Raw genomic sequence first — 25,213 nt, forward strand, 5'->3', positions numbered from 1 at the left:
ACATACACATGGGCTAATTAAATGATGCCATTTACCTAGACCCATGTCATGTAGGGAGCCCATGTAATTCTAATCCCACATCGGTGGGATTTGAATTTCCGTCCCTTCCTGTTTGTTATATAAAGGGTACAGAGCATACAAATATAATATAGACGAGATATATATGTATGCATGTGTTTGTGTACGTTTACATACACAAATATATAAGATATACATGTATATATATAAATGGACATAATTGAGTTGAATTGTTCAACTCATTAGGTCCAATTAAGTCTAATAAATTTCGAGAGTCGCACCAGTGTTTCTTTCGAGTGTTGGTCGCTAGCATCGCCGATCTCGAAGACTCGTCGACAAAGTCGGTGTGGACACCGGTAGAGGCGTCACGCGTGGGACGCTCGGTCGACAACTTTAAATATTCCAGGTACGCTTTTATTTACTCTTATTCTTCTAGTAGGTCTTGGAATTAGTTTCACGGGTAGGAAATTTTGAATTTCTGTTCCTTTTTCGCTTCCGTTGCGCCCCGTGGAACTAGCAATTGGTATCGGAGCCTAGCTAGTTAGAATCTGAGTAGATAATAGCATAAAATATGATTTTATGCTTGGTACTGGTGTAATTATGTTTGATATTTGCGGTGCATGACTGTTAGACTTGGACTATGTGCTAGTTGTGTTAGTATAATAGTTATACGTGTGGACTATTATGTAATGGTTTCATAATAGTGTATGGTGAGATCGATTAAATGTTAATAAAATCCCTCAAAATATTAAGTCCATATTTTTCCACCGTGTAACGCTCGTCAATACCAAGATCGATGAGTGTGTAGACCTTGCCTTCGCAGGATGCCCTCATCTATCCTAGTAAGACGTGGTGTTTACCAATGGGTCGGACTTAACTGAGGAAGCCTAATAGGATTAGGAGTTCAGAGGCATGTAGTTGGGCATCGATCTACAAGATAGATTTGAATAAGGAGTTATTCACCCAACTAATCAAGAGTTGCATGTGATGCAATTGGGAAAGTGAGTTCCCTACCTAAATAGCCAGTTTTGGATGAATCAGCCCTCGCTGACTCAGAGCTTGGTGAGATATGGATCTTGAACTACTATGAGAATGATATTCTTTGAATCAATGTTCAGGGTCATTGATTTGATATAAATAGTGGGAGCAATATTTAATAAAGTCCTCATTAAATATTGTAGTGTCATAATACTTATTTTGCATATTTTTTGTGGTAGTTACCATGGCAGGGAGCACCTCTAGTACTTCCTGTTTGCTATCCGTCCTTGATAAGGACAAACTGTCAGGGAATAATTTCCTTGGTTGGTATCGAAACTTGAGAATTGTTCTCACCCAAGAAAAGAAACTATATGTCTTAGAGCAACCTCTTCTTGCGCCACCACCTAACGATGCCCCCCAAGCTGAGAAAGATGCTTATAGTAAGCATCATGATGATGCCGTAAACGTCGGATGTCTCATGTTAGTCACCATGGACTCGGAGCTTCAGAAGCAACACGAGAACATGAAGGCGTACGATATGATCGTGCATCTCAGGCAGCTCTATCAAGAGCAGGCCCGACATGAGAGATTCGAGATCTCTAAAGCACTTTTTTAGGCAAGGTTGACTGAGGGTAGCCCGTTGGGTCTTCATGTACTCAAGATGATTGGGTACGTCGAGACTCTGGGAAGACTGGGATTTCCTCTGGGTCAAGAGTTGGCCACAGATTTAGTCCTACAATCGCTGCCCAGCAGTTATAGTCAGTTCATCATGAGCTATAATATGAATGACTACAATAAACCATTGCCTGAATTGCTTAACATGTTGAGAACAGCTGAGCATGATATCAGTAAGGGGACGTCTGTTCTAATGGTCCAGGGGACCAAAAGAAAGGGCAAGGGCAAGAGTAAAGGCCAGAGGGCTAAAGGTGCATCCAAGTATGACTTGGGTGCGTTGAAGCCTAAAGCCAAGGTGGCGAAGAATGATTACTGCTTCCATTGTGGAAACACTGGACATTGGAAGCGGAATTGTAAGATATACCTGGAAGAGTTGAAGAAGAAGAAGGGAAGTGAGACTTCCACTTCAGGTATCCATGTTATAGAGATTAATGTATCTACTACTTCTACATCTTGGGTATTAGATACCGGGTGTGGTGCTCATATTTGTGGAAATATGCAGGACCTAAAGGACAGTAGATCATTGGCAAAGGGCGAAGTGGACCTACGAGTTGGAAATGGAGCAAGAGTTGCTACATTAACTGTAGGGACTTATCACCTAGTTTTGCCTACTGGGCTAGTATTAGATCTTAACGACTGTTATTATGTAACTGCTATTAGTAGAAACATAATATCTGTTTCTTGTTTGGACAAGAAGGGATTTTGTTTCACTATCAAGAACAAGTGTTGTTCTATGTACATGAATGATGTATATTATGGCAGTGCACATTTAAGTAATGGTCTGTATGTTCTTGATCTAGATACGCCTATTTATAATGTGGAAACCAAACGGCTCAAATCTAATGATTCGAACCCGACTTACCTCTGGCATTGTCGTTTAGGCCATATTAGCGAGAATCGCATCTCTAGACTCCATAAGGATGGATTACTGGACTCGTTTGATTTAGAATCGATCGAGACATGCGAACCTTGCTTAATGGGGAAAATGACTAAGGCCCCTTTTACCGGAAAAGGTGAGCGAGCTAGTGATCATCTGGCTCTCATACATACCGATGTATGTGGACCAGTTAACAAGCTTGCTAGAGGTGGGTATCTCTACTTCATTACATTTACTGATGATTTCAGTAGATTTGGATATGTGTATTTGATGAAACACAAATCTGAATCCTTTGAAAAGTTCAAAGAATTTAAGAATGAAGTGGAGAATCAGTTGGGTAAGAGTATTAAAGTTCTTCGATCAGATCGAGGAGGTGAATATTTGAGCTATGAGTTCGCTGACTATCTTAAACAGTGTGGGATTTTATCTCAACTGACTCCACCTGGAACACCACAGTGGAATGGTGTAGCTGAAAGGAGGAATCAAACTTTATTAGATATGGTTCGATCTTTGATGAGTCATGCAAACTTACCTGACTTCTTCTGGGGATATGCTCTACAGACAGCTGCTCTCATATTAAACAATGCTCCGTCGAAATCAGTTGAAAGGACACCATATGAGATGTGGTATGGGAAGCGTCCCAAGATGTCTTTTCTAAAGATATGGGGTTGCGAAGCTTATGTGAAGAGATTATCTTCGGATAAGCTTGGCCCTAAATCGGACAAATGTTACTTTGTGGGGTATCCTAAGGAAACTCGAGGATAATATTTCTATAATCCCATCGAGGGCAAAGTGTTTGTTGCTCGAACTGCGGTATTCCTTGAGAAAGAGTTTTTCTCCAAAGGAACTAGTGGGAGAAAATTAGAACTTGGGGAAGTTCTACCACAAAATGACATTGACCAATCGACGGGTGAGGTTACAGAGCAAGTACCACAAGATGTTGTGGCACAATCTTCTGCACATGTGACACAGGAGTCTCGCAGGTCTAGTAGGATACGTCATGAGCCCGAGAGATATGGATTTCTCGTGACTAAAAACAATGACGTATTGCTCATAGATGATGATGAGCCTACAACCTATGCGGAAGCCGTAATAGGCCCTGACTCTGAGAAATGGCTGATGGCCATGAGATCTGAGATGGAGTCCATGTACACTAACCAAGTATGGACTTTGGTTGATCCACCTGAAGGGGCAAAACCCATTGGGTGTAAGTGGGTCTTCAAGAAGAAGACTGACATGGATGGTAATGTGATTACCTTTAAGGGCCGACTTGTGGCAAAAGGTTTCAGACAAGTTCATGGTGTTGACTATGACGAAACTTTTTCCCCGGTGGCTATGCTTAAATCCATAAGGATCTTGCTTGCAATTGCAGCTTATTATGATTATGAAATCTGGCAAATGGATGTCAAAACTGCTTTCCTGAACGGGAATCTCCTCGAGGATGTGTATATGACGCAACCTGAGGGTTTTGTCGATCCACATAGTGCCGAAAAGGTTTGTAAGCTACAACGGTCTATTTATGGGCTGAAGCAAGCTTCTAGGAGCTGGAGTCTTCGTTTTGATGATGCAATCAAAGAGTTTGGTTTCATTAAGAATGAAGATGAACCCTGTGTTTATAAGAAGGTTAGTGGGAGCATAGTAATCTTCTTGGTGTTATATGTAGATGACATACTTCTGATAGGGAATGACATTCCTTCCCTACAGTCTGTAAAGACTTGGTTAGGAAGGTGTTTCTCTATGAAGGACTTAGGCGAAGCTACCTACGTGCTAGGTATTAGGATCTATAGAGATAGATCCAAGAGACTGCTTGGCCCAAGTCAGAGTGCATACATAGATAATGTGCTTCGGCGTTTTAGCATGCATGATTCTAAGAAAGGGTCGCTGCCTATGTTACATGGCATAAGCCTTTCAAAGGCTCAGAGTCCTTCTACTCGAGAGGAGAGGGACCGCATGAATAGGATTCCATATGCGTCAGCTATTGGATCCATCATGTATGCTATGTTATGCACTTGATCAGATGTCTCGTATGCTTTGAGTATGACGAGTCGATACCAATCAGATCCAGGTGAGAGACACTGGATCGCAGTAAAGAACATCCTTAAGTACTTATGAAGGACTAAGGAGATGTTTTTGGTATATGGAGGCGAAGAAGAGCTCGTTGTAAGAGGTTACACCGATGCTAGCTTCCAGACCGATAAGGACGACAGTAGATCGCAGTCAGGGTATGTGTTCTGCCTGAATGGAGGTGCTGTGAGTTGGAAGAGTTCCAAACAGGAGACAGTAGCTGACTCTACCACAGAGGCCGAGTATATTGCTGCCTCTAACGCTGCAAAAGAGGCCGTTTGGATCAAGAAGTTCGTGACAGAACTTGCTGTGGTTCCTAGCATCGTAGACCCAGTGGATCTCTATTGTGACAACAATGGAGCCATTGCGCAAGCTAAGGAACCCAGGTCTCACCAGCGATCCAAACATATACTCAAGCGCTTCCATCTCATTCGCGAGATCATCGACAGAGGAGATGTGAAGATATGCAGAATACCAACAGATGAGAATCTCGCAGATCCACTTACAAAACCTCTTGTGCAGCGCAAGCACGAGACTCACACTAGATCTATTGGCATTAGACAGATGCCATATTGGCTCTAGTGCAAGTGGGAGATTGTTGGGAATTGGTGTATGCCCTAGAGGCAATCTATAATCAGTTCTGTAATATGATATCTATTTCATTATATTACGAGGCATATCTGTTATTGTGTAGATTGCGCTAAATATGATTTTACACAATAATGTCCTTGGAATAGTAGGTTCAATAGGCATCAAGTGTGACTTGATTGTGAGATCCTATAATTACTAAACATTATTCCTAAATGTCCATAGTCAAAGTATTATCGTTAATTATGACAACGATAATACGGTTAGACTAGTGTGAGTGTTGATTGATGACCAAATCTCATAGGTCATGGATATGGAGATATCAAATCACACCACATGTATACATTAAGAGTAATGTGTATTGGACTGACCCGCCATGAGATTGCTACATGGGTTGTTACGTGACTGTCATTAGCATATCTTAAAGTGACTATAGTGTAATGGTCCTTTGACTTGAGGTCACCATGGATTCCCACGTGTAATGTCGTATATTTTGATACTGTCAAACGCCACCGTAACAGGCTGCTTATAAAGATAGTTATTGGGTATGCCACAAAGCATGGAAAAGAATGTGAGTGACCAAGATAGGATTTTGTCCCTCCTACGAAACGGGAACGATATCTCACGGCCACTTGGTGGTTAAGTCTAAAAGTGTATGCATACCCAAATGAGTCGATATAATGATATCGAGCTCATTTGTTCTTATAGACTTAACCGGTAAACCAAGAAAAAGAGATATTGAGCCATACAAGGATGTCATCGACCATGCCTTGGGCTCAATAGAGATATATAGAGGACAAAGGGATTATATTACACGGTAATATAGGTCACAAGGTTCGTCGAGAAATTGACTTTTCGATTACTTGAGTAACAGTGATGCATTGCTAGATGCCGCTCACTGTTTGTAATATTAAAATAGAGATTTCGATATTACTATCAACGTAATTGGGAACCTACAGGGTCACACACTACGACTAAATTGACGAGATATTTTGAAACAATAAAATCATCTAATAGAGATTAGATGATTTATGGTGTGACTAATTAATCGGATATTTAATGAGATTAAATTTGTCGATTAATTAGACTCGATTTATTAGATTAAATGGACCAAATTGATGCACGATTAATACGGTGACACATGGGCCATACATATGTCTACATTTATACATACACATGGGCTAATTAAATGATGCCATTTACCTAGACCCATGTCATGTAGGGAGCCAATGTAATTCTAATCCCACATCGGTGGGATTTGAATTTCCATCCCTTCCTGTTTGTTATATAAAGGGTACAGAGCATACAAATATAATATAGACGAGATATATATGTATGCATGTGTTTGTGTACGTTTACATACACAAATATATAAGATATACATGTATATATATAAATGGACATAATTGAGTTGAATTGTTCAACTCATTAGGTCCAATTAAGTCTAATAAATTTCGAGAGTCGCACTAGTGTTTCTTTCGAGTGTTGGTCGCTAGCACCGCCGATATCGAAGACTCGTCGACAAAGTCGGTGTGGACACCGGTAGAGGCGTCACGCGTGGGACGCTCGGTCGACAACTTTAAATATTCCAGGTACGCTTTTATTTACTCTTATTCTTCTAGTAGGTCTTGGAATTAGTTTCACGGGTAGGAAATTTTGAATTTCTGTTCCTTTTTCGCTTCCGTTGCGTCCCGTGGAACTAGCACATCATCCTCTCCCGGTTTGGAAGGATTTGCCCTCAAATCCATATCTTCTTCATCTTCAAAATACAGAGATAGGTCCCTCACATTGAAGGTCGCTGAAACATTATAATCATCGAGCAACTCAATCTTGTAGGCATTGTCATTATTAACCTTCTCCTTGACAAGAAATGGACCCTCACCCCGTGGCATTAGCTTACTCTTTCTCTTACTTGGAAACATCTCCTTACGAAGGTGAATCCAAACAAGATCACCTGGATTGAAATGAACTTGCTTCCTTCCTTTGTTCGCGCCCTGAGCATATGTTGCATTCTTCTTCTCAATCTGCTTCTTCACTTGCTCAAGTAAAGCTTTGATCTGCTCAGCCCATTTCTTACCATCCAAACACACTCTTGAATTGGCTGGTAAAGGAGCCAAATCGAGGGGTGTGATAGGATTGAAACCATAAACCACTTCGAAAGGAGTCTTCCTAGTTGAGCTATGAATGCTCCGATTATAAGAGAATTCAACTAGGGCAAGGCAGGTATCCCAACTCTTGAAGTTTTTATTCACAACAGCTCGAAGTAAAGCGGAGAGAGTACGATTTACCACTGTAGTTTGTCCATCAGTTTGGGAATGACAAGCCGGGCTGAATAGCAATTTGGTGCCTAAGGTCTTCTAAAAGTAACTCAAAAACTTAGGGTCTCGATCAGACACAATGCTCATAGGAATACCATGCATCCTCACTACTTCTTTGAAGAACAAATCAGCAACATGGGAAGTATCATTAGACTTGTGACACGGAACGAAATGAGCCATCTTAGAGAAGCGATCAACCACTACCAGAATTGAGTCTTTACCCCTCTGAGTCCTTGGTAAGCCAAGCACGAAATCAATGCTCCCATCAATTTATGGTTGATCCGGTACTGGCAGAGGCATGTATAAGCCATGGGGATCCTCCGCAATTTTTGCCTTCTTGCAAGTAATACACCGTTCAATAATCCGGAGCACATCTCGAATCATTTGTGGCCAGTAGAAATGCTCCTTGACCATCTCAAGAGTCTTCTTCTCCTCGAAATGGCCAGCTAACCCCCCGGCATGGGCCTACCGCACTAATAACTCGCGAACAGATCCACTTGGAATACAATTCCTCTCGTCTCAGAGTTTCAAAGACTCTCCCAAGATGCCTGGCATGCTTCTCACTGTAGACCAAAATGTCATCGAAGTAGACAACAATAAAATGGCCAATGAATTCCCACAAGACATGGTTCATCAACCTCATAAAGGTGCTCGGAGCATTGGACAATCCGAATGGCATAACCATCCACTCATATAGGCCATGCTTGGTCTTGAAGGCTATCTTCCACTCATCTCCCTCTTTCATGCGGATTTGATGATATCCACTTTTCAGATCGATCTTTGAAAACACCTTCGAACCATTCAATTCATCAAGCATATCATCTAGTCGAGGTATGGGGTAAGGATATTTTACTGTAATCTTGTTGATGGCCGGACTATCGACGCACATTCTCATCGATCCATCCTTCTTGGGCACCAAAAGTGCCGGTGCAGAACATGGGCTCGTGGACTCCCGTACGTAACCCTTCTCAAGCAATTCATTCACTTGCCGTTGTAGCTCCTTGGCCTCATTCGGATTGCACCGATATGCTGGTCGATTAGGCAAAGCAGAACCAGGTACGAGATCAATTTGATGCTCAATTCCCCATATCGGAGGCAACCCTTCCGGCAACTCCGTAGGAAATACGTCAACGAACTCCTTTAAGAGAGCCATGAACCGAGGCGGAAGAGAAATCTGTGCTTCAGGCGTTGCTTCCTTCATGAAAAAAGAATGAGAACTAAGTTGAAGTTCAACAGAGTTCTCTCAAGCTCTCCCAATGTCATCACCAAGCTTTCTTTCTTCGAGCCATTCGCACTCGGACTTTGGTCCTTCTGCACTTGTTGTTGACTGAACTGTGCTAGGACAATGCTCTTCCCATCTTTGGTGAATGATAAGGCTCACGAACCAGAACTCGATAAGAAAGAAAGGTGGAGGGTAGAACCAACAAAACTCACACGATAAGATGACTCGCCACGAGTAAGAAAAGTCGGGTTGATTCACCACGCTCAAGGAAGAACGATAAGAATCGGGGTTTTCGCCACTAAACAAGGGACTTGTTTAGATATGAATATAGATGAAACGCTCTAGGCAATTTCATTCAAATATTCATCAAATTCGTATGTCATTTTCTCTTACAATAGGTGCATATTTATATAGAGGGAAGACACCTCTGTTGACTCTAAAATAGGAAAGTATTATCTAATCTCCTCTAGATTACTTTCATAAATTAGAGTAAGGTAATAATCCGAAATAGGAAACTTAAGACTGCTGACTCAAGCTAATCTAGGAAATAATATCTTATTAAGAGAAACTATATTATAGAAATATTATCTTCTCGTAACAACAGCTCAAGTCTTTTAAAATATGGGCCATCACTTTGGGCTGGACTCCTCGTCTCCTATTTCAAAGCACTTAAGTAAGGTAAAGGGCCCGGGGAGAGTTGCAGCAAGCTTCTTGGCCAAAGAACGAGTGATAGGACCCGAACTAGATCTGGCCTCGTCCTGGACTATATTCTTGGGCACATCATCCCCTCCCGGTTTTGAAGGATTTGCCCTCAAATTCGTATCTTCTTCATCTTCAAAATACGGAGATAGGTCCTTCACATTGAAGGTCGCTGAAACATTATAATCATCGAGCAACTCAATCTTGTAGGCATTGTCATTATTAACCTTCTCCTTGACAAGAAATGGACCCTCAGCCCGCGGCATCAGCTTACTCTTTCTCTTACTTGGAAACCTCTCCTTACGAAGGTGAATCCAAACAAGATCACCTGGATTGAAATGAACTTGCTTCCTTCCTTTGTTCGCGCCCTGAGCATATGCTGCATTCTTCTTCTCAATCTGCTTCTTCACTTGCTCAAGCAAAGCTTTGATCTGCTCAGCCCGTTTCTTACCATCCAAACACACTCTTGAATTGGCTGGTAAAGGAGCCAAATCGATGGGTGTGATAGGATTGAAGCCATAAACCACTTCGAAAGGAGTCTTCCTATGTGAGCTATGAATGCTCCGATTATAAGCGAATTCAACTAGGGCAAGGCAGGTATCCCAACTCTTGAAGTTTTTATTCACAGCAGCTCGAAGTAAAGTGAAGAGAGTACGATTTACCACTTTAGTTTGGCCATCAGTTTGGGGATGACAAGCCGTGCTGAATAGCAATTTGGTGCCTAAGATCCTCGATCCTAGCCATTTCCCATCATGTAACATGCATTCATACGACATATGGACAAGACATAGGAAGCTAACGTGCATGAGATTGCATGGAAATGCGTGGACTCCTATAAAAACCCTAACTTGCATGCAACGTGTGTATTAATCACCTTATCACCCCACAACAAACGAAGATCGGAGACCTAACCCCCTTTAAGTCGTAAAGAAGTGTTACCTACGTGCGGGCCTATATCACGCACGCCCTTTCGATACTCTGTTTGCCTAGGGCTTGCCATTTTTATTTATTTACTGCATGAATTAGGTTGCACTCGCCTTGTCCGTTTTGACACTGTAAAGCCGAAAAAAAAACCGATCGACTCGGGCTAAGACCCGAGAGGAGAGTAGGCCCGCATATTGAGTACTCGGTCCACCATCCTCGCTATGGTTCACTTGACCATGACAATTGGTTCCCCGCGCGGACCGAAATCGCGAAGCGTTGGTTTACTCATCCCTAGGGAAGTAGGCCGGTTCGAGCGATTCTAACTCTCAAACTATTCACTCACCAACCAAGATTTTTACAATGAATGAATATACAAAGTAAATTCTCACACTGTTCTCTCAAATAATGAAAATTACAAATTATAATGACCGAATCCCGGTCAGTTTGCGTTCGGCCATTATTCCACTCTGGCTCACCGTGAGATTTGAATAACCAAAAAAACAAATTAAGGCGACGCGGGCTCAAACTGCCGAGGGTCAGGTCCGACCAAACCGACAGATAGCAAGAGGGTCAGTTGACCCTCGAGATGGTCGTGGGACCGGTCGACCTCCTGGACGATTGTCAAGTAACGATTCACGCACCCAATCTGAGTCATCTTCCGCTTAGACACTACTCGGAGCGAAGTGGTGACTCGGGGCTAGACCCCATGCCGCACTCGAGTTCCACGCACTCGATGTGTGGAGGCGTTGGACCCCTAGTGAACGAAGGCTAAGGGGCGTTGGACCCCATGCAATGCATATCCTAAAAGGTCGGGCTCAACTCTCAAGAAAACAAAGAAAAACAGACAATGACAGATAAAAACAGACAAATTGTGTATTATTGCCCGATTTACATGATTTATCAAGTTCGTGTGGGTTTTGATAAAAAAATACATTTAAACACTACAACGCACAATCATGGGCATGTTCTATCACATCAAGACTTAATTTGCTGGTTTTAAATCCAAGTGATCGATTAAGCCGATCTTGATTTGTTTAGTCGATTTTATTCCTTAAAATCAAGTGAGCATGAGATTAATTCATGTGGGTTCAATCTCACTTCAAACAACCGATTTTAAATTCGATTCTTTGAAAATATTCAAATTCGTGTTCATATCAGTTTCTTTTGACACGCCTCATTTTCAAAAGTCGGGTTTAATTATTAAACCGATTCATGTTATTTTCATCTGAGATACACATTTCACGTCATCATAATTCATACAAGTATTGAATCAACAACACGACAATAACAAACAAATACGAAACCGGTGCCGCCATAATCTCGAAAATTTCAAACAAACATTCAAGTATGCATAACAACATGAGATTTAATGGAATCGATAAAAAGACATCGGTTCATAACGAAACCTGCACGGAAATCGGTCTGGGACCGCCTTATCACCCCACAATACTCGAAAATTAAAAGACCTAGCTCATCTAAGTCGTAAGAAAGTTATACCTGCGCCTTGGGACGAGAAACTGAGTCGGAAAACGTCTTGGGAGAAGGAAGAACCACTCGGGTCAGTTGGGTGACTCGACTGGGAGCAACAAACCAGACTGACACCCGAACAAAAGCAAGGATTTTTTTGGAGAGTTTGGAGAGTCTTCTTGGAGTTGGCACGGTGGTTTAGGATCGCCAAGGGACTCCCGAATATGGCCAAGAGATAAGATAGGGCCTCAGGGAAGCTCGGGGCGTTTTCTCGGAGTTGGCACGAGGATTATGCACTCCCAGGGACCCCTAGACATGGTGATGGGCGGCATTCGATGAGAAAAGACTTGGTTTAACCTGAAAACAAGAAAGAAAATTGGTAAAGTGTAAAAGAAACCCGGGAAAGAAAAGAAAGGAAAGGAAGCGGTTCGAGTGACGATGCACAGCAGTTCACAGCTCTTGGATGACCCTGGAACGTGGCTGGAGATGGCTCATTGGTCCATGGGTCGTTGGTTGACCCACCTTGGTCGTGGAAGGGATGAACTCGTTGGGAAACTAGGAAAACATCTGGGGACACAGTTCTAGAAACTGCTGGAATGGGATGTTAGAGGCCTCAAATGGAGGAACCGATCTCACCAATGGACTTGGGAGGTCAAAAACTAGGGGGCATGTAGTTTGTTTTGTGCTAGGGCTAAGTCGGGATGAAGAAAACGCCTAGGAACCGGGAAAACTCAAGGGAGGCCCGAATCTAGACAGAGGTAGAACTGAGTGCTGGGAGCTTCAAATGGCCAAACTAATGTCACCAATAGACTCAGGAGGTCGAATACGTGTGGGGTAGGTGGTTTCTAAAGTGTTTGGGCGAAGGTGGATGAAAATTTTCCGGAAAAACGGTGTTTTTTGGCGAAAAAACGGTTTTCTGCCCTCTCCTTCTGTGCTGCTCCCTTTCTCTCCGAATTCTCTCTGTCCTCTCTTCCTTCTCCCTGCGGAATGTTTTCTGGGATGAATGTTGAATGCTTGAGGGGGATGTGACAAGACGAGAATGAGCATTTTAGATTGGAAGATTGCGCAAAACGAGAAACCAGTTTTTATGAGCTCTTTTTCCTTCTTTTTCGACAGTGTACCTGGCCGAATTTTCCCTCCTCTCCCCTCTTTTCTGCTGAATGGAAGTGTAATGAATGAGGGGGAGTGGCAATACATGAAAGTAGTCCAAGATCAGAAAGCAGTGTAAGACGGGAAAGCCGTTTATGAGCTTTTTTCTTTCTTTCTTCTGCACAGTTGAATTTGGACGAATTTTGACCTTCTTTGAGTGTGTTTTCTGCTGTGTAATGAATGGGGGAATGTAAACTTGGAAGGAAAGTGCAAGATCAGAAAGTTGTCGCGAGACGGCAAAGTCGTTAAATGTAATCTTTCTTCCTTTCTTTTTTCTTTTTGCAGCTGCCCCACTTTTCCTGTAATGCTGGCCGAATTCATCCTCTCCCCTTGCTGAAATCAATGTGATAATATTAATAAAAGAGCAAGTTTGGAAGGATTTTTAGATGGGCAAGTATTGAATGGGATTGAAGGCCATTTAAAAACTGGTCAAAGAGAGGTATATTTCAGCCATAATGAGCTGAATTGCTTTAGGAAAATTTGAACATTTTGCTGAAAAAGAATCAATGAGGGAGTCTTGAGATAGGAAGTGTTTTAATGAGGGAAAAAGCTTGGAAGTATTTTTAGATAGGCAAGCAATTAAATAGGAATTAAAAGCTGATGAAAACCGATTAGGGAGAAGAGGGATTTCAGCCTTAGAGAGGGAAAGAAACAAGAAGGAAAATGGCGAAGTTGAAAAAGGAAAAAGTTGAGTTGGAAGTGGGATCAAGAATGGAAGAATGAGATAAAAAATGGAAGAAAACTTAATGGGGAATAAAAGGAGAAAAAATGGCCAAATGTAGAATAAAATAGGAAAGAAAGGTTTGGGATGTGAGTTTAAGAGAAATATGGATGAAATGTGCTAGATTAAGAAATAATGAGACTAATTTTGCAAATGAAATAAATAATGGGGCTAGTTTTATGAAAAACAAAAGATTGGGGCCAATTTGTGAATAATGAAAGGGTGGTGCTAGTTTTGTAAATAAATAAAAGTATTCTGCTAGTTTGCAAATAATAAAAGGAAAAGTGCTAGATTGCAAATAATAAAAGAAAAAAAGGCTAGATTGCAAATAAAGAAAGAGAATGGAGCTGGTTTGCAAGTAAATAAAAATGGGAAAGTGGTCATGGGCCTCGCATGGGTTCAAGGGATGTTGGAAAAGTTTAGATCCCAATCAATTGTATATTCAAATTTCGTAATGCAAAGGACAAGGTACCACTGATATGTGCAGAAGGGTAATCCCGACAAGCCTGATATTGATTTATCTCATTTTTGGACATGACTTGATGCATCAAGAGCTTGAAAGTTGGTTTTGTCCGGTTTGGGTGACCGGAGCAAAATTAATTGTTTATCATGGGATGTTCTATCATCCTTCTGTAAACTCTCTGGGAGGCCGTGAGACATTTCTCTGTCATCATGCTTCTTAAGTCGCCTGGTTGGCCTTGTCGATCTTGCCATGAATAGTAAATCGACTTTGTCTGATTACCTTCTATTGAAGCTCATATTATGGCCTGATTGGTTATCAAGACTTTGCTTAAGCCGGTGGACCAAAATGGGGTGCTGATAGTCTGCACCCCATTTTAGTTCAATAGTTCAAACAACAACATCAGCAACAATCCAAGTCACGACCTGAACATCCAAACAGAAGAAGACTCGACAAAGCAACGAGTCATTATTCATTCTCAAGTCAACAGAGACAAGCAGATGATTCGAGTGCATAACAAAAGAACTTCCCCGATCATCCTGCGATATACAGAGCAACTAGAGAGCTCAAACAGCTCTTAAACCGGCATTTGCATAATACAACTCCGATAGTGCTATTTTTCATCGGTTCAACGAGCTATCGGAAGATATCCAATATTGGGTTTCAAAAATCCTTCGAGATGCCAAACAGATGAAAAGTGTCTCCAAGCACATTTCGCAGATCATCTGCTCTATACAGAGCAATTTCTGATAAAAGCAGACAACGTTTCGGAAGAAGTCCAAAAATGTCGGTTTTTCAGACAAAAACTAATGCCTGATGTCAGGTACAGCCAAACCTTGCGGTTCTACAAATCATGAGCCACATTGCAGATTGTTTCTCGGAAGTCACGCTGACTTCTCGAATGACCCCGAGTGATATAACAAGCATATCTTTCAACGGAAATGCATAATTGGAGACTGGTCTGATGAAATATCGGCAATTGAAGTTAGCCCTGCAATGCCCCGATGCAGCGGTCAGACACAATTGGTCAAGTCAGACCGCATAACTGTTTTCAGTTTCACAAGTGACATCCAAATAGCAGAAAACGTCGTTTTCAACATAAATCCATACCCTGAGGCCCTTTTCATGAAAACTTGACGCCAGATAGTTGGCTAATACAGTACTAGCAATTGCAAGGCTCAACATGAAATTCTCGGACTGAATTGCACAAGTCATTTAGACCTCCAGAACAGTGCTTCAAGGGTCTCACATGCCCCTCGGCAGTCCTTCGAGATCCTTTTTTAACAAACAAAGATCGAAGCGATCTCCGGATCGCTCAAACAATTCAAGAAGCAATTTGAGAAATCCAACTGCAGACTCTTCAGACGTCTCCGGTTCCACATTTGCAATATCGGCTTATTGGTCGACAATTCCGTATGGATGACATTGCATATTGTGTGCACCCGAATTTCATCTCGTCGGGGCACGCATGCGCGCACCTATGCAACGCGGCTTGGGAGTGTCCACCTTCTCGGGGACGCGCGACGGACACGTGTGAGAAAGAGTCGATACCTACCATTTTACGACTCGGAGGTTGAGGGCCGGTAAGTTACCTGAGTCTAGGGGTATGAGATACACCTAGTATGCTAAAGTAATGGTTTATACGGAACTGGAAATTCCGAATTCGGGGATTCTATTACATGCGGGCCTGAAGGATAAAAAAAATGCATTTGAGATCCTAAAAGCACTATTCTGGACTCCTAGAGGAATTGTACAGTTTCGTCTGAGGATTTCACATTGAGCCTTGGGATGGCTAGCAATATGTAGTGCAGTCGTCTGGCGTCAAATTTCTGCCAAAAAGACCTCCAGTTATGAATTTCCGTTGGAAACGGTCTTTTCTGCTCTTCTGAAGTCATTTGGGAAACTGAAAGGAATTCTGCAGCCTAATTTGCCCAATTGTGTTTGTCCGCTGTAGTTTTCGGGGAAATGCATGGCTAACTTCATTTGCAGATGTTTCGTCAAACCAGTCTTCGGTTATGCATTTCCACTTAAAGATATGCTTGTTTTGTCACTCAAGAGTCATTCGAGGAGTCTGTGTGACTTCCGAGAAGCAATCTGAAGCGATGCTCATTATCTGTAGAATTGCGGGGTATGACTATGTCTGACATCGGGCATTAACTTTTCTCTGATGAACCGGCATTTTTGGACTTCCACTGAAAAATTATCTGTATTCAGAAAATTGCTCTGTATAGAGCAGATGATCTGCGGAATGTGTTTGAAGACACTTTTCATCAGTTTGGCACCGCGAGGGATTTTTGAAACCCAATATTGACTATCTTTTGATGGTCAAGTGAACCAGTATAAAATAGAACTGTTGGTGTTGTATTTTGAAAATGCCGATTTAGAAGCTGTTTGGGCTCTCTGTTTGCTTTGTAAGATCTTGATGACCAAGGAAGTTCTTCTGTTATGAGTATGGGTCATCTCCCTGTCCTTGCTGACTTGAGGGTGAATGATGACTCGCTACTCTATCGAGCCTTCTTCAATATCGATGTTCAAGTCGTGGGCTGAATTGCTACTGATGCTATTGTTTAAACTGGTGGGCCAAAACGGGGTGCTGACAGTTGCCCCTCTTTGGCTGGATGTTTGGATAGAGGATTCGGCCAAAGACTTGAAGAAGAACCCCATTTTGGTCCTCGGCAATTGCCATGGCACCTTCGCTGGCCATTTCCTCTCCTCGTATTTAGATTATGTCGGAAAAAATGAAGTTGAAGCTTGAAGTTGTGTAAGGTTTGGGTGAAAGGACAACAGTCGGGATGATCCCAACTGTCTAATTAGTGAACAGATAGACAAGCAAATACCGAGATGATCTCGGATGTGCCAGATGTGAAAGGAAAACAGTCCGGATGATCTCGGCTGTCCAAGTAGTAGGCTGATAGACAAGCAAATACCGAGATGATCTCGGATGTGCTAGAAGTGAAAGGAAAATAGTCGGGATGATCCCAGCTGTCCAAGTAGTAAGCTGATAGACAAGTAATGCCGAGATGATCTCGGATGTGCCAAGTGCAAAAGGACAACCATCGGGATGATCCCAAGTGTCCAAGTAGTAAGCTAATAGAGCAATGCCGAGATGATCTCAGATGTGCCAGATGTGAAAAGACGATAGTCGGGATGATCCGGGCTGTCCAAGCAAGTAAGCTGATAAACAAGCACTGCCGAGATGATCTCGGATGTGCCAGATGCATATTAACATAAAAGGTAAAGTGGGGATGATCCCCGTGTGCGCAGGAAACGCGGGTTGTCATGCTAACCACGAGGGTAAGCAACTGTTGTGCTAGGTTTGAACTGTGCTCTAGTTGCGTAGGAAGGGCAATCGATAGAGCAGCTATCATGGTAGACACATATTGTGCTTGGAGTGCGCAAAGCGCATGATGAAAGCAGAAAGCGCAAGAAGCATGGGATGACCCTAAGTTGCGCAGGAAGCGCGGGATAACCCTATGTAGCATAGGAAGCGCGAGATGACCCTATATAGCACAGGAAGTGCGGGATGACCCTAAGTTGCGCAGGAAGCGCGGGATGGCCCTATGTATGCATTGGGGATGCCCTAATTGTTTATGAATGTATATGTAAGGCAGTAGTGCTGACGATTGGACTGACTCTCGGAATTGCGACTCGCCTTGTCGCATGGGAGAGTGAGAACCGCGGGTGGTTCACCTGCAGAGATAGGCATGACTATCCATTAGTCGTGATAACAGAGCGCGCTAAGTGTCCAGAGGGAGGAGGTTGTCCAAAGGATGCTCATCTACTAGAGATCGATACTTTGTGATGTGCAACTTGAGCTTTGGAGATGAGCGCCTACGTATCCCATGGAATTGGGAATCAAAGTCCGTCGTAGTTCTTGTAGCTTGCGGTACCTATGATCATGGGATCATTAGTAAATCATGTGAAAAATACTGACGCGAGATAGGCACGGGTAAGCAATAAAAAGAGCGTCGTAGCAATGCACAGATCTTCAGTTTTGGGTCGCCTGAGCGACCCGTGAAGAATTTTTCTTTGACAGTACAGGTGGGTTCTATTTTCAGAGGTCTTATGTTGGCCACACCTAGGCATGTCAGGAAGTCCTCAATGATGCCCTAGCGACTCTATGAATTGTTCGATGCACCCGTCGGCTTTTGACCCTTCTCAACAGTAGGGCAACTGCATTTGCAACCCTCATGGAAACTTTTGTCCAGAATTGGTCAGACCTTGGTCTAATCATTTCCAAAGTGCTATGACTAGTCCCCGAAAAGGAATTTTTAAGATTTTGGCTTTGTGGTAGCCAATTGAAGGGTGGCGGTGACCCATTTGGAGTTACGTCATAACAAAGAGAAAAGAGAAAGTTTGAGGAGCATGTTGCCCCAGGCTAAAAGGATACACGAATTCACGCCAGCAACGAGATGTACCCCCTTCTCCTCTGTCATTCTGTTGTGTAGGCTGTTCCGAACTGCTTGGAAGGTGTACTCAGTTGCCTATCGTGGTCGAATAAGACTCTGCTTTTGACGGTTGAGTAATGCAGGAAAGCCGATCAGGCAACGTGTTGGGGTAGATAATCTGGCCACTTCCCTTAGGGATCGCTAGTCCATACGGTGTGTTACAGGATTAGAGGGTCAATTTTATCTATCTCTCGTTTTGCTCTCATTTTTTCTACGGTCACCCACCTCGAGACAGCAACTCTCAACCTAAAGGGGATGGACTCTCCTTTTGCCACGGCTCTTCCCTTTATGGGATTTTAAGTCGTGCCTCTCTATTGCCCTAGCTTTTGCCTAGGTCGCTCTCTTAAAAGGGGTTTTCGACCTAGCAGACTCAATTCTTTGCAGCTGGGGTTTGTTTTGTGTCCCGTGTCTTTATTTGAAACTCCTTGACTTTGCATCGCTGTGGCTACTTTGGTGTCCTTTTCCCCGTGGAGACTTGTTGCGTATTGCTGTGCTAGCTCTATTTCGTGAGGGCCAGCTTTCTTGGAAGTTTGACTCATGTGCACTCGGAATCCAAACTTCGTGTCCTTCATCCTTGTAAACTTTACAAGTTGTCAGCACCCCATTTTGGCTCACCATTCCAAACAACGATATCAGCAATGGTCCAAACCATGACTTGAGCAGGAATACAAAAAAAGGCTCAACAGAGCAAGAAATCACTATTCATCCTCAAGTTAGCCAAATCAAGTAGATGACATGTGCAAGCAACAGAAGGACTCCAAGGTTCACCAAAAGGTAACAGAGTGACTAGAGAGCTTAACAACGTCCAAAACTGACATTTTAAGTATATCACATGGACAGTCTTATTTTTCGATAGTTCGCTCGACCATCGGAAAATAGCCAATATTGGACTCCAAAAATCTACTCCAATGCCAAACATATGAAAAGTGTCTTCAAACACATTTTTGCGAATCATCTGATCTATACATAACAACTTTCTGTATACAGACAACTTTTCAGTGGAAGTCCAAAAATGCTGGTTTCCCGCAGAAAAGTTAATTACAAATGTCAGATACAGCCATGCCCCACAATCATACAGAGCAGGAGCAGTGTTTCAAATTGTCTCTTGGAAGCCACACAGATACTTCGAATGACTTCCAAGTGACAAAACGGGCATACCCCTTTTCGGAAATGCATAACCGGATACTGGTCTGACGCAATTACGGCAAACGAAGTTCGTACTGCATTGCCCTGAAAACACTAGCGGACATTCGCAATTGGGCAAAACAGACAACAAAAACCTTCTCAGTTTCCCGAGTAACCTCCGAGGAGCAGAAAAAACCATTTTCAGTGGAAATTCATATCCGGAGGTCCTCTTTGGGGAAACTTGATGCCGGATGCCTACCTTACACAGTGCTAGCCTTCCCAAGGCTCAATGTGGAGTCGTCGGAATGAATCACACAACTCATCTAGACTTCCCGAGCGTTGCTTTAAAGGTCTCAGATACACTTTTCAAGTCCTTAGAGGTCCGATCTCGACAAACAGATATCACAATGGTCTCCGGAACGTCCAAGTAACTCTGAAAGCAATCTGAGAAATCTTGTTTTGGCCTCCTAGGACGTCTCCGGCTCCATATTTGCATTACCGGCTTAAGGGTCAGTTGTTCACGTTGTCTGACAATTCATGTCAAAATGATCGACGTGAGATGCCAATACAAGATATGCTGTCAGAAGCGGTTAACTTCGCTTTGGTCACTTGAAAAGAGTAAAACCGGCTTCCCAGCCTCGTATGGACCCGAGGCACTTTTCCACGAAAAGTGCCATTCTTGGACTCATTAAATCCATTTTCTCGCGTATGTCGACAATTCGACATTCGATTCGAACCACGAGCTTCGAATATGCAACCAATTGAGACCCGAGCTTTCTCCCGGTTTCTCCTCATGGGCTGTGGGACCCACGGGCTATCCAAGATCGGCCACCTCATTGCCCAAAACCGCCCCTCTCCCTTGGCTTCTTCCTCCAAGGTACTTGCATTTGTCTTCCACTTTAAAATATCTAAGTGTTTGAAGACAACACTCCAAGCTCATCAATGCTCATCATGCTCTTATCTCTTCTTCATTAATGCAATGGAAGAAGATAATGCTTGATATTTTCCTAAGCTAACCGCCCAAGCCTAATCCAAGAGGCTAATTACACTTTGCTTCCCTTAGTTGTCATTAAGCTTAGCCTATATATATCCTTTAAGTCATTAACTTAATCACTTTTCATACACACACATTCTCACTAGATTTCTCCCTCTAGGAATGCTCTCATTTCCTCCTTAGCTTGAACAGCAAAACCGCAACCCAAAACAAGCAAAAGCCAAGCCAAAACCCTTAGAGTTTAAGTCGGAATCCATGGCGGTTACTATTCCAACTTAGATCCAAAAATTCCCAAACTCCATGGACCACATGTTTTGGACCCAAGGAGTTCATTTTTGAACTCATAATTTTGATTTGAAGTGGTTTGCTCATCATTTCAGGTTCGGACCGTGCTCTCGGGTGTACAGTGCACTTGTCACCGCACGCCAGCGTCCGTCACTGCGCGTCCTGCGCCCATCACTGCGCTTGTCACCGCGCGTCCCAGCGCGCGCCTGCTCTCGTCCGCGTCCATGCACCCGTGAGCCCCGCACGTCCCCTACAGGCATGCGCATGCACATCCGAATGTCCGTTGACGACCAGCGTGCCTGCCCGCGCTCGTCCGTGCGTGCCTGCCCGTGCGCCTGACCGTGCTCCTGAGCTCCCTGCCGCGCACCTGACCGTGCGCCTAAGCTCCCTGTCGCGCGCCTGAACTCCCTCCCGCGCTTGTGCACGCCCGTGCACATCCAGCCGCGCGCCAGGCTCACCTGAACGTGCTGCCATCCACCCCGAACGCTCTTCCAAGAGTTTCACCGAGTCACCCGACTCTCGAACACTTCCCCGACTCTTTCCTTGTATCCCGAGGCTAGGTAAAACATTCTCGACTTAGAGGAGTTAGGGCTTTTTACATTTATTGCGTGTTTATGGAGTTATACGGTGTATCAAGCATGCTCACTTACAAGATTACATTTTTATGCACTTTCTATGTTATATCATGCATGTTTATCCTTGATTTACGTGTTAGCATGTCGGGAAACACTTGGATCGTAGTTGGGAAGAACATCCCGACTCGAGAAAGGCAAAGAGCTCACGGGTTACCCCCCTAAAGAGGTGACCGAATGCTCTTGTGCTCTTTTCGGGCAAGGAATGATCTTCTTAACCCGATCTAAGTTCGATTCCCGAATTTTCCCGTGCTTTCCTACGTGCATGAAGTCGGTATTGTTTTATCGATTCCTTAAATAATATGTTTGTGCATATTTGCATGTTCGAATGTGTTATTTAAATCATGGCAATACCGACTTTCGTTTAATTGTGTCATTTATCGCGTTTGTTGCTTGAGCATGCGAGAAATGATTCGAAACGAGACGAGGAAACCTTGTGGAACCCTATTTTGGCCATGGGACCTCTCGGCTTTCTCCAAGGAGAAGTGGCCGAGAGCCTCATAGACTCGTACGGGTTGCATGAAGCTTTCTCTCCTCGTTTTTAATCCGTTCTCGGATTTTGTGTAATTTGCAATTTCAATAACATCACAAACATCGCATTGAAAATGTCTCTTTTAAGCAATATGCATGGATTCACAATTCGGAGACCCTTTCGGGCCTATTAGGACTCGAGGATGTGTTTGGTCTTTCTTGATCGAATCATCCTCGGTCTTTCTTGACCCGTCTTGGTCACCGATGCGCGAATACTTTTCATAATTAATGCATTTGGTAATAACTTTAAGCATTAATTTCATGAACGGGCTAATTGGAACACTTACACAGTTAATTCATTCAACTTTAAGCAACTTTGAACGAACTGGACATTAATTTGTAACTCGCGTCGACGAATTACAAAATGGTGTTAGTGCCCTTTTCAAAGCCCTCATACTTTCAAATCCATATTGTGTTGCTTCCCTTTTCTGAAAACAAATCTTCAAATCAAGGGCAAGAACATCATTTTATGATTTGGCGCCATCCTAGCATAGTTAAAGTGCTAGTCGGGTATTTTGTATCAAAACATGATCAGCTGACTAATCTCTTCATTCGATCTAATCAGACGCTAGAAATAGTTAGGTGGAACTCTAAGTTCCAAATCTAGAGTCAAAACACGAGTTTGGTTTATTCAGTGGTAATTTAGTGACACAATACAGAACCACCGTAAAAACAATCGACAAAACACGAGACTTGATTACGGACATCCGATATATCAGGTTCTCAAACCAAAGCCGAATGCTAAAACATTAGCATGCGTTTGTTTGTCTAAAGTAGGATTTATAAGCCAAAATACCCCGGATTAACAACTTGTTAAAACACGTACACTTGACAATAACAAACACCTTGTATGTTATTAACATGTTGCTTGTTATCTTCTACTTTTGTTTGTCATGCGGGTCAAGCCTGACCCATAGGACGCATTACACTCAGGATTCAACGCCCTAACCTCCAACGCCCTAATCATCACTCACAGGATCCAATGCCCTATTCAGTGAGAGCGCACATTAAGTTTCAGTTCTTCAATTTTTTCCTAAACTCACGGTGAGTTGGAGCGGAATAATAACCGAATGCAAGTCGACTGGAATTCGACCATTTGTAATTTGTATTTATTGTTTTCGAAAGCATTGTAAGGATTTTATTTTATACTTTCATTCTGTAAGAATTCCAGTCGGTGAGCGAACGGTCCGAGAGTCGAATTAATCGAATCGGTCTAATGCTTGCCCAAAGGAAAGTAAATACAAGATCTTGCAGTTCTAGTTCACGCAGGAATTCAACCTCCGTGGTTTGATGAACTGTAACGCAAGATTGTGAACCACTTCTCCAACACACGGGTTTACTTCTCTTTCGGTTTCTTGACTGACATCGTTTAATTCATCGAATTTTCGGTGTCAAAACGTGCGAGCCGAGTGCAACTTAACTCAAGCGGTAAATAATAAAACATGCAAGCCTAGCAAACCATAGTACCGAAAGGGCGTACGGGATATAGGCTCGCACGCAACATGAACCCCCAAACTCGGACTTTCTGGTTCCGCACAAATCAATGCCTTAACAACAATTAGGTATTCCATACCCCTAGACCTGGGTAACTTATCCACCCTCGACCTTCGAGTCGTAAAATGATAAATGGCGACTCATTCTCACTTGTGTCCGTCACACATTCCACAGAAGGTGGACACTCCCAAGCCGCGCGATCCAAAAGCGCACAATGCGAGCCTTGACGAGAGTCCACATTCGGGTCCGTACAGCTTGGCGACTCTACTGGGGACATACTTAGTGGGTTCGGGCTCGATCCCGTTTGCTTGCTTGCACGTTCATTTACCGCTTTCTGCAACTTTCCTCGCTTATCTACTTTACACACTTTTATTTCTCTCAATTCTCTCAAGCTTTCAAGCCCTCTCTCAGTCCCTCAAGCTTCGGCCAGCAGCAGCAGCAGCCCCCTCATGGCCAAAAACATCTTGTTTTACCTGTAAACCATCTTGATTTTCTGGTGACTGCCTCTTGACCTAACCCAAATTTCAAACAAATCACATATGCCACACATATTTGACTTCCCGAGTCCATTGACAGTGTTCATTTTTCCATTTGAGGCCTCCTTCAACCCACACCAAATCAGCACAGTAGTGCCTCCCTCGAGTTTCCCCCCTTTTTTCTGGGAGTTTCATTTATCCACGACTTTGGTGAGTCGTGCCCACATGAGCGGGAGAACCACCCTTTACACCTTTCCCATAACTAGGAGAGTCATGGACCAAAGGCACGAGCCCTCACCTTATAAGCACCTCACTCCCGAACCACCTCTCGGCTCCTTCTTCCTCAACAAGCATCATCGAGCTCCAGCAGGTGCTCAGCCTCCGGCACGTCTCCCTCCTTTCTCTCTCCCTCTCTTTTACCTTATTTTAGAGGTCGGGAACCTTCCGGTGCAGCCCTTCCAGTAGCGCCTCTCCCAATGGCCCAGTGTACCCGAGAAGGCAACTCGCAATTCCTCATCTTGCACGGCTGTTCCAACCTTGTAGCCAACCTTTTTCTAGTTTATTTCCATCTCCAAGATGTAGGTATAACATCTTTAAACTCTTTAGAGAAGTTAGGAATCTTATTTTTTTTGTGTTTTGTGGGGTGATAAGGCGGTCGCCGACTAATTTAACGTATTTTTACTTAGATTTTGTTACAAGTTTCTGTGAGTTTTTTATATGATGATGTATTGTGTGTTTTCATGATGGGAAAGGGTCGGGATCAAGGTCGAGGGGGCTATCACAGCTCGGGAGAGCCATAGAGCCTCTCGGCCGCTTCTTAAGGGAGGTTGCCTCATGACATGCTCCTCGTCCTTGATTCTAACTTCTTTCCCGTGATTTTGCATTTCCTCGTTTCCCGCATCGGTACCATTTTATCGATTTCGTTTAATGTCGTGTTTTCTATATATTTATATATGTTGCATGTATACCTAGCTATCATAGAGATACCAGACGCATGTACATTTGCTTGTTATCGTGTTTGATGAGTGATGCTTGCGAAAAATGTTTAAAATCAGAGTGAGGGGACCG

This window comes from Punica granatum, chromosome 1 (assembly GCF_007655135.1).
Source record: "Punica granatum isolate Tunisia-2019 chromosome 1, ASM765513v2, whole genome shotgun sequence".
In the NCBI taxonomy this organism is placed as follows: Eukaryota; Viridiplantae; Streptophyta; class Magnoliopsida; order Myrtales; family Lythraceae; genus Punica; species Punica granatum.